A 12049-nucleotide genomic window follows, 5' to 3' on the forward strand; every position below is an offset into this window, starting at 1 on the left:
TCCATCATCAACCGCTTATCCTGCGTACAGGGTCATGGGGGGCTGGAGCCAATCCCAGCTGACATTAACTTAGCCTGCATGTCTCTGGACAGTGGGAGGAAGATACAGGGAGAACATGCAAACTCCAGGCCAGGGCAACCAGGGTTTAAACCCACAACCTTCTTGCTGTGAGGCGACAGCACTAACCACTGCACCACAGTGCTGCCTGTAAATTATGCTCGTTTCCCTTCATCATCCGCAACGATATCCACACAGAATGTATGCAGTATATACATGATGTGACCAAAAGGAGTACGTAGAGTATGTACAGTGTATATATAACATTCTTAACTGGTAAAGAAGCAAGCTGTTACATGAAAACTAGACAAGTATTTACAATAATATACAAAACTTTCTCTTGTAACTTGGACCAACAAATAAAATTTTGTGTTTCATTATAATGTAATTTTTGAAAAATCTGTTTAATTTAGCAGGTACAGTGCACATTAATAAAACATTGTGTTTTGGCTAACTGGTGTATTTACATCACATTTTTCATCCGTAGTCCCTGGACATTTGTAACAGTTAACCTAAAAAAACAAATATAAAGGGTGGTGATGGCGCAATGGGTCAGACACATGCCTTTGGTGTGAGAGACCTAGTTCAATCCCCCGCTGTGACCCATCCACCAATGTGTCCCTGAGCAAGACACTTGCTCCAGAGGTGTGTGACCTCTGACGTGTATAGCAATTGTAAGTCGCTTAGGATAAAAGTAAGTAAAAATAATTTACCAGTCACTTAATTTTAAGTCATACGTGATGAGAGCATGCAACAAAAATTTGATAAAATAAATTATTAAACCAGACATTGTACTGAAATACTACTTCATGTACTTTATGTGATTCATGCACTTAAAGTACTATTATTAGTAGCCATGAAATATTCAGTCATAAAGTATTTGAGACGAGTTACATTTAAGAACACAAGTACATTCACTCAAGTACTGCACTTAAGTACACATAAATGGTGCCATGTTCTGCTTCCACTACATCTCAGAGGGAAATATTCAGATCAGCTGTTTGTGTGTTTTGTAAAGTAACTAAAGCTGTAAGATACATTCAGTGGAGTTTAATAGTACAATATGATGGGTCATTTAATTTAAAGCAAAACAATTTATACAAGCACAGCTGAAAAGACTAGTCGATTAATCAACTAGATGAATGACAGAAAATTATTTTGCTGAAGTTTCCTTTGAATGACTGTAATAACTGTAAGGTTTGTTAACAATGTTGAGGTTTGGACTGATGGTCGGACACAAAAAGGCGTTGTGAAGGTGTCACACTGGGTGACCAAATCAATCGATTCATGGAGAAAATCCAGGATGGCACATCAATGCGAGCTGTGGCAAGAAGGTTTGCTGTGTCTGTCAGCGTAGTGTCCAGAGCACGGAGGCGTTACCAGGAGACAGGCCAGTACATCAGGAGACGTGGAGGAGGCCGTAGGAGGGCAACAACCCAGCAGCAGGACCGCTACCTCCGCCTGCAGGAGGAGCAGGAGGAGCACTGCCAGAGTACAGGCACGTGGAGGCCACACACACTACTGAGCCTCATTTTGACTTGTTTTAAGGACATTACATCAAAGTTGGATCGGCCTGTAGTTTGGTTTTCCACTTTGATTTTGAGTGTGACTCCAAATCCAGACCTCCATGGGTTGATAAATTTGATTTCCATTGATAATTTTTGTGTGATTTTGTTGTCAGCACATTCGACTATGTAAAGGAAGGAGCATTTAATGAGATTATTTCATTCATTCAGATCTAGGATGTGTTATTTTGGTGTTCCCTTTATTTTTTTGAGCAGTGTATAATGGTTCTGATTATACCCACATACTTTTACTTAAGTAACATTTTCAATGCAGTACTTTTTTTTTTTTTACAGTTTTAGGACTTTTACTGAAGTAAAATATCTGAATACTTCCTCCACTTCTGGTACTGTGATTCAAAATGTGGAAGCACACCAGAAACAAGTATCTGATGTACAAGTACACACCTTCCTGTGAGCTCAAAACATCATTACACAGTTCGAAGCCTCTGCGTTACACTACTGAAGATGCACCGCTCTGTTCTGACCAGCAGGTGTCAGTGTGTGGCCACATGTTAAAGCACACGTGGAGCCACTGTATGGCCAAAAGTATGTGGACACTTCTGTAAAAACCTCAGTAGGGGATGACGCATTCAGATCCTTTACTTAAGCACAAGTACTAATACCTCACTGTAAAAAAACGGATTTTACTGTTGTTGGCTGGTTGAGGTTGAACTATTTTATCTATCTTTGTATCAGACTGCAATTAATGACATTTTTTAAATTAATCTGCTGATTAATTTGTAGTAGTTATACTTGTATAAACTGTTGGGGAGTTTTAATTTATGACAAAACATCATATTTTATAAACTCTTCATCTGTTTTGTGTGTAAAAATCTGACTTTGTAAAGTGGCTAAAGCTGTCAAATATAGAGAAGTAAAAAGTACAATATCTTCCTCTGAGATGTGGTGGAGTAGAAGTAGAAAATACTGTACTTAAGTGCAGTACTTAAGTTAATGTACTTACAGTGTTCTTCCATCTTTGTGTTTCTGCAGACAAAAATGATTCTGGTAGCAGAAGATTACTGTGCAGGGTTTTAACTTTCTGGCATTGGTGTCCACTAGAGGGAGTGGATTTTTACTTGAACCTCCGGGTCTGAAAAGTGAAGCCAATGCTGAAGAGCCTTAAACCTGCTTTCTCTCTAGCAGCCAGCAGGGGGCGGCTCCACTGGCTGCAGAAAGAAGTGTGATTGTATAGAAGTCTCTGAGAAAATGTTTCTACTTCTCAGCTGATTTATTCCCTCAGTAAACACTTTCCTGATGAGTTTATGGTCTCAGTCGCTAGTTTCAATTCAATTCAATTCAATTTTATTTATATAGTGCCAAATCACAACAACAGTTATCTCACAGCGCTTTTCATAAAAGAGCAGGTCTAGACCGTACTCTGTGATGATATTTACAGAAGCCCAACAGTTCCCACCAAGAGCAGCACTAGGCGACAGAGGCAAGGAAAAACTTCCTTTTAAGAGGCAGAAACCTCGAGCAGAACCATGGCTCAGGGTGGGCGGCCATCTGCCTCGACCGGTTGGGGTGAGAGAGAGAGAGAGAGAGAGAGAGAAGCCTACACAATATACACACAGTGCAGGTGATGTTGCTATAGACTAAATGAAAAATGGTACAGATATTTATAGTAGTGTTAATGGTAACAATTGTAATGTTAATGATTATAATAACAATAATAACAATAAGATAGTCGTTGCAGCAGAGGGTGTCGAGCAGGAACACGGAGGCAGCAGGTGACCCGCAACCACAGATCCAGACTCCACAGCTCCAGAGCCAGAAAACCTGCAGGAAGTGATAGGAGGAGAGAGGAGAGGGACGAGAAAGCACAAGACTACCAGAAAGGGGAGAAGTTGTGTTAGTAACATGCAATAATGGGATAAGGTTGCATACAGAGGGAGAGAAAGTAGAGGAGAGAGGAGCTCAGTGCATCATGGGAAATCCCCCGGCAGTCTAGGCCTATAGCAGCATAACTAAGGGATGGTTCAGGACTACCTGAGCCAGCCCTAACTATAAGCTTTATCAAAGAGGAAAGTCTTAAGCCTACTCTTAAATGTGGAGATGGTGTCTGCCTCCTGAACCCAAACTGGAACCTGGTTCCACAGGAGAGGAGCTTGATAGCTGAACGCTCTGGCTCCTAGTCTACTTTTGGAGACTCTAGGAACCACAAGTAACCCTGCATTCTGGGAGCGCAGTGCTCTGGTGGGGTAGTAAGGTACTATGAGCTCGTTCAGTTGTTCTAAAAGAACAACTGAACTTAACTGGCTGTTAAGTTTTCAGTTAGTCGCTAGCCAAACCTTTCTGTTAATTAATCTTTGGATTATTTTCTCGATAAATTAATTAGTAGTTTGGTCTATAAAATGTCAGAAAATGGTGAAAAATGTCGATCCGTGTTTCCCAAAGTCCGAGATGACGTCACTCAAATGTCTTGTTTTGGCCACAACCCAAATATATATTCAGTTTACTGTCATAGAGGAGCAAAGAAACCAGGAAGTATTCACTTTTTAATATAATAATATTCTTTAACATATTTTATGTTGTACGACCCAAAGTACAGTGAGGCATTTGTTAAAATTTCTAGACCCCCATGGTGTTGAGCAGAGACGGAGAAATCGAATGATGCGACGCCTATACGTTAACCCTGGGCATAATTTTATGTGGCATGTTGACTCATCAGCTCTGCTTGCTTCATCACTATTTTTATATTGCCTACACAACATTGTAAAGCCAAATTTACTCTAAAATATAGACAAGCAGCCACAAACTATGGAGAAGCTATCTAACATCTTTAGAGCAGTCTACAAAAATAGGTGTGCTACAAAAGCCAGATGACACCCTGGTTAGATTTTCGTTGAATGCTGCAGAAGCATATGAATTCTCATGGATTCATTCATGACTTAATGCATTAAAGAGCATGAGTTCATTCAGATAATGATTCATGATTTATCAGGAATGTACAAGAATGAATAGCACCTCATGCATGACTTAATGCAAGCTCATAATGTTAATTAATGCAACAACTACGTATTTCAATCAGCATGAGTTCTTAATGATGTTCATGAATCATAATTAAGTCTGCAGTTAAAGGGACAGACTGATTAGTCACAGCAGTGCACATGTATTCTGTTGAACACATGACACTTACAAAAAACAAAACATGCAAAATATCTTTTTAAGCTTTTAACATTATTAATAATGTAAGCAGTAGTCATCTTACTTTTCCCAACACATTACTGACTCAAAATAGGAAGTGTTACATTGATTTTTTGGAACAACTACAGCAAGTTGCACATTTGTGGAATACCCACATTATCCACGGCAGCTCCAAGGGGACGCCCAATTCTCATGTATACCATCCCTCGTCTATTTGGAAGACAAGATCACCTGAAAGAGGTCTCTCAGGAAGCAGTGGAGGCCAACAGAGAGGACCTTATCCTTGCGATGAAACAGTTTTCAGCTTGTGTTGCCTTATAATGGCAGAGAACTTCTTACTCTCACCCACCACGGCAGATGAAGCCATAGAGCTGTATTCATAAATTACACCAGGAATTCTGACCAGAGGATTAAGGCAGGCCTACATTATGTCAACTGATCCCGTGGTTACTTTTGAACATTTTTGTGAGGAAAATATCCAAAACAAATAATCACAATGTTTCAGTGCAGAGTAAAAATAATGTGTGGTTTCAAAAAAATATTTAACCTACCCTGTACGTTTGGTCACTTAAAACTATTGAAATGGGTTAAGGTCCCTGAGGTCAACAATTCAATTCAGTCCCACATGGCAGTTCATGCGGTGTCATCAGGGGAAGAGGTCCTTGCCTGCTGAAAATCAGAGACTGTTTTGGACCCACAAACAAATGAAACAAAGATAAAACATAGACTAGTGTATGTTAATGGTCTAAGAAGAGGATGTCCAAGTGCCTGATGCTGGCCTTAAATTTGACACTTAGTGTACTTTGAGATGCGTTAATATCATAGTGATCCAAAAGTGATTCTCATAAATTTGTGATTCTGGAGTGTCAAAAACATTTTTGTTTTGATGTGATGGCCCCAGACTGAATGGTTGAAACAACTGAGTGGTTAGCCTGCTATGAGAGGAGCTTCTGAATCTAGGAGGGCTGCAACTAAGGATTATTTTCATTATCAATAAATATTTCAATCATTACCTCAAATAATTGACTAGTTATTTGGTCCATAAAAATGTCAGAAAATATTGATAGCCCAAGGAGATGTTTTCAAATTTCTTCTCTTGTCTTCACCCCAAATATATTCAGCTTACTGTCATAGAGTAAAGACTGAAAATATTCACATTTCATAAACAGAAATCAGTTAACTGTCCATTTCAGTGCATAATTCTGGGTAGGAAGTGTACGTCCATGGCAGTTCCAGAGCTGGCCCACAAGTGTGCGCTACTGGTCGCCGTGCCAGTCCATCTACTGGTGTGAACAGGACCTCAATCTTGTTGACACAGATAATATCTGACCCTGTGACAAACCTTAACATCCTTCTCAGTCCTGCATCTTCCAGTCCTCTGATGTACTGTTGCAGAAAACAAAAGCTCTGGTTCTCTGCTTGCGTTGCAGGAGATGCATCCAGCAACTTCAAAAGCTTCCTTGTTGTTGGCTTTTTATCTTTTTAGCGGCTGTGGCTCAGGAGGTAGAGCGGGTTGGCCGTTAAGCAAGAGGTCGGCGCATCAATCCCTGGCTCCCCCTGGCTGCATGTCGAAGTGTCCTTGGGCAAGATACTGAACCCCGATTTGCCCCTGGCGGCTGTCTGCCAGTGTATGAATGAGTGTGAATGTTAGTTTCTGTTTGAGCACTTAGGCTCAGTGTATGAATGTGTGTGACTGGTGAATGCAGATGTAGTGTAAAAGCTTTGAGTGGTCGAAAAGACTAGAAAGGCGCTATACAAGTACGGAGCATTTACATTTACATTTATCTTCATACATTTGCAGGACATGTTGTGGGCTCACAAATGCTTCTTTTAGGAAGTGGCTAGCAATTAATGACATTTTTTCTGCTGCATATCTTGGTTTTTGGATCAACTGCTTGTGCGCCACTTTTAGAAGGATGCCTTTCAAATTGTCTTGAGTTGGAAGTACTGTTACATCCAAGCGGTCCAAAAGATCAAGTAGTTCTTCCCTGTCCTCATCTAAAAGATCTTCTTTTAAGGCAGTGGTTGTCAGGTCCCTATCTGACTGACAGCATATCATCTGAGACTTCTTTCTCACCAAAAATAAGTGCCACTGTGAAAACAGGGGCAAACCGACAGGGAAAGTATCCATGATCTTGAAATCCCTTGAGTAGAATTCGGCCAATGGATTTCCACTCTTCTTCCTGCCATTTAGGAGACAGTGCTGGAACCCTATTTTCATTTTGTATTTTAGGGGGTGTTTGGGGAGTACTGGATCCTTGAACTGGTTAATCATCTCCTCCAGAAGATTGACCCTGTGAAGCTTTATTGTGACACACACAACATCATATGAAGCAGTAGAACTCCTTGACTCGTCACCAACAGATGTTGTGTCTGGAGTAATGGGTGCTGTGCTTGTTGGGGGAAGCGTGACGACCAGCTCATCTCCTTCAAACTGTAAGTGTCATCCATCTGACTAGCCATGGGTTCTCCAAGGAAGGGGCCAAACATCACCTCAGATGTGTCTGATAATGCATCTGCATCAACATCCTTTAAATCTTGTGACAATATGACAACAGTTTGAGTAAATTGTTCATCTTCTTCATGTGTGTCTCTCGGTTGTTCATCATTGTTTAAATCAGATTTATCACCATCCTCATCTGTCAGGCTCTTGGTGCACAGGTAAATTCTTAACACTCCCATTCTAAGTGTACAGTTCCCCAACTGTGATATCTTCATCAAACACAGCTTCCTCCTGATAGTCTAATATGTCATGACTGAATGTCTCAAACCTTCCAAATTTACTTTTCCCGTTTGGGAAGAAAAAGTCTTTAGCGCACTGTAATATGTCAGTTTTTTTTGATTCTTTGGGTACATCAAGGCTCCTTGTTCCCCCTCCTCTGCGTTTTCTTACTTGTTTACCTTCATGAATCGACCAGAAAAGAGTTGTTTTCAGCCCATTTGTTGTTTGTTGCATGAGTTCTTTTCCGCTTTGGAGCAACAAAAGTCTCCTCTTGATGAGTTTTCTTCTCATCATTTCCATCAATGCCCATCTTTTTCTTTACTTTTTCAAGCAGGGAATGTTTTCTGGATTCTTTTGTAGTTGTACCTTTGTTTTCCAAACAGAACCGTCTTGCTGCTATTCGATCTCCATATGCTGGAATGTAGCCAGCAAGAGCGTCATCATCCATTAAGTCAATGACTGTGGCATCAATCTGTCAAGACATAATTATTATAACTCAAGGACAAGACTGGAAACACCTGGATCATCCTCCAACCACACCCACATGCATGAGAGGAGAAACAGAGGAGCACTTTGTAACTCTGTTTAAAAAGTGCAAATTGTTTAATTGCACTTGAACATACATGTTACTGTTCAATAAGAACTTAGCTGCAGTCATCTATAACATTTACTACCCAAATTGTTTTATATCTATATTTGACATCATAATAATTAATTTAAAATACTCACATCATATATTACTGATATATGGCTGACACATAAAAACTGTATGTGTGCATAAAAAATATTGTTTACACAAGATTCATGTGTAACGTTGGCTACAATGTGCTGACTACTAAATTTAAAAAATTTAATTTTACAATATTTAAACTTTTAAAAGTTCATGTGCACGGATTGTGAACGCGCACAGATTTGGAAGCCGGCAGGTTTACACATGGCTCCTTTTTCTCAGCTGACACCATAGGGTGGGGTTAACGTTAACCCACCGCGGAGGGTAATGTAACTAAACGTAACGTTAAACGTAACGTTAAACGTAACTAAACGTAACTAAACGTAACGTTACCGCTACGGGGGGACACTCTTTGAAATGACAATTGCCTACTGCCTACTTTCACTCTGGCCACACAGTAAATTTCAACACTACGCAGCTGATGAATAGCTATATTTGGTACTTCTCATATAGTCAGCGCCTAGACACGTAACGTTAACGTTACATTTAACGTTAACATACGGGACTGTGTTAACCAGGGCTGGCTGGCTAGCTTAAAGTTAGCTTAAAGTTAGCTAACATGCTATCATAACTTTAGTTGGCCCAAGGAAGAAAGGCAAGGAAATACAGGTCTTACATTTAATGAGCTACGTAAAAAATATACTCAAATGTTACTTACATGTTCCTGTTCCATGCGTGAGAGGCACAACAAAACATATTGTTATAACAATAAACTTATCATGTTATAATGTGAAAAGTTTCACATTATAATGTGATAAATAGTATATTGTTATTAACAAGAAAAGTTTCTTGTTATAATGTGATTTGTTTGTATGTCCTAATAATGTGAAAATATCGTGTTATAACAATAAACTTTTCATGTTATAACATGATACTGATCTGTTTTTCTCTTTATGCCGTGGCAGCAAGATGCTTCCGTACCGGTGCCAGTACATCAGTACGCGAGGGGTCCGCTGGGTCAGCATGACGAAAAAATCGTCATCAGACCGGGTCCACGTGCCTCCCATTTTTTGTGACCGAGGGACCAGGCGACTAGTGCTACCAGGGCAACAACTGATCTACTGCGCATGTTCAATTCAAATCAATTTTATTTATATAGATTATTATTTTGAGATTGAGATTATTATTTTGCATGTGTGGAAAGTGTTTGCCAAGCTGACTGCTGAAGGTAGTATAAACAGAAGTAGTCCGCATCCGCTCCCGAGTGTAATCAAGGCTTTAACGCAAGCTTCGTAGCGGAGTGTTCAGGCGCAAAACATTCGGAGAGGATTTGAAATGTTTTTATTTTGACACTAGCTAAAACCTCTTTGGGGGGCTCCAAATAGACCTATTTCTGTATGGAAAAACCCTGACCTGTGACTCATAATGAATTATGGTAATGATAATAATTAAGTTTGGAGGATGAGTGGTGGATTTAAGCGTCCATACTGTTTCATTAAATGTATTGAACTTTTAAACTCTGTGTTGTTTCGGATGCTGATTTTGTCTTTCAATGAAAATATATTTTAGGTTTGATCACATTAAAAATGTTTGACAATTGTTAGTTAACTAATTCTTCTTACGTCAGTAGGCCTAAAGTAATTTTAGTCCTCTGTGATGCATTTTTTTGTTTCATAATGGAACTGTTCTTATATTTCATGTTTAATAACCATTTTATATTATATACAGCACACTGAGTTGAAGCATCAGATCAGCTGGTGTTGCAGCTCTCCCCTTCGAGCTGCAAGAGGAGACGGCCAGTTGTTGCCGTCGCTGCCAATTAAAAGTCTCATTCATACTCCCTCTCGTTGCTCGCTCGGACCCCCGAACCCGCCGTCCTCTCATCGAACCTGCTCATCTGTTTGTGATTTGGACTCCGGATTTATTTTCACACAGGCCCACATGAAAGAGCTGCAGAGCCGTTATCCAAAATGTCTCTGGCTCTCTAAATAATCTGCCCTAATGGCCAAAACTTCATAAACACTCCTGCTATAGAAATATGGATTTTCACACAGCAACCTGTAAACACAGACACATCGGCCTCGTGTGTGTCGGGTTTAAAGAAGAGACAGTTCTCCTTAGAAGGTAAAGTCTGGCTGAACTGTACAGATGACAAAGACGGAGGGACGAGACGAGTCAGTGAAGACTAAAAGCTTTGACTTCAGGAAGGACAGACTAATGCTGTCTTCATTTGCACCCTTCTATACTCACTCTTACTGTTTTGAGTGCATTCAGACTGACAAATATGGCAAAATGCAGTACACTAGGAGTGCACAGATACTCATAACGGTCAAAAAGTGGAATGCTGGACACAAAAATGTATAAAAACAAACCGGGCTGCAGCTTCCTCTGCCTCCATTTTTTATTTACAAGTTTGAAAATCCGTTGTCCCCTTCTGCTACGTAGCCAAGATGGCGACTGTTAAGGGTGAGGGACCACCAACCGATTTTCTAACTTGTAAAAAAAATTGCAGCTGAGAAAGCTGCAGCCCAGTTATGATAGAGAGCCTAAGTATCTCCCCTTTCGGTGGACCACCATTGGACCTTACTTCAGAAAAAATATGTACAGTAGTCAATGGCAAGAGACAACTAATTTTTTGATCCCGTTTGAATTGTGCTCTGAATTACGCAAAAGTTGGAAAAGTTCATGATTTGGGTTAAAAAAACCTACATTAAACATAACGACATAAACTAAACGTTAAGTTAAATAAAAATATGTAATGTGGGCTTTTTGTTTCACAGGGGGAATGAACACAGGTCTCCTGGTTGAAAGTCCGGTTTCTGGCCCTCCATCCACCCCTGCGTGTTGAACTATGACACTTGCGGGGTCCCGAGTGCGTTACAAACTGACGCCGACGGGTCTTGACCATGCCATATGTGACGACTTGGGAGTGAGAACGTGTTGGCAAAGATACATAAACAGAACATAAACCATCTGCTCCTCTATGCTTCTAAAGTAAGTTATTATATACACAAAACATAAGCTAATAAAGCTGATTTTGAAATAGGTTTATTATCATTTCTGTGTAATATATTGCACAGCCTGAGAAGCGGGCAGCACGCGACGCAAAACTGGTGTCAGTCAAATTAGAGAGTTGTTGAAACTCTGGCAGAAAAAAAAGCCAGCTAGCCCCCGGAGCACCGGGAGAAATCCCGGTGGGCGGGTTGATCGGTGGCCACTTGAGCAGCTCGTTTCAACAGAGATGTTAGCAGCTGGAGTGGTGAGACAGAAGACAGTAGGGAGAAGATAAGGAGGCTGTGGGTTTGGCTAGCTGGCTATTCAGCTATATCAGGTGCCTTTTGTTGACTTGACAACTAACCAATCAGAGCCTGGATGGGGCGGGACATAAAAATAGTTTGACTATGCTATGTGCTACAGTAAACTTTCAAATGTTGAACTCCTCCTCCATGAATGGTTCTGATTATTGAAGAGACAGTAGCATTGACAAATTAAGAGACCAATGTAGGCCATTTTTCTTGCACAAGGATTTAATGAAAACGTTAAACTGGAATAAATATTGTACTGGTGGTGAGCTGTGTAGTAGCCTATACTATTAAATAAAATGACAATGCATATAGTACAATTAAGTAGTTATTATATTAACATACTAACAGCGTACGATTTAATTTATTTAATGTTATTATATTAGACTTATACACTCATTTAAACTAGTTTCTCCTCCATATTGAAGAGCCTCTGCAGTGGATGCCAGTGTGCCAGCATGTGCTCCTTCTAGCCTCCTCCTGAGAGCAACACGTTCCCCTTGTTCTACAGTTATTGTAATACTGTTCAGTAGTCTTGTTTACATTAGGTGTGGCGTGTGGCGTGTGGGTGCTGCTGGTGTCA

This window comes from Micropterus salmoides, unplaced genomic scaffold (genome assembly GCF_014851395.1).
Source record: "Micropterus salmoides isolate LMB-PRFRI ecotype aquatic unplaced genomic scaffold, ASM1485139v1 Ms_hic_scaffold_1, whole genome shotgun sequence".
NCBI classification, from domain to species: Eukaryota; Metazoa; Chordata; class Actinopteri; order Centrarchiformes; family Centrarchidae; genus Micropterus; species Micropterus salmoides.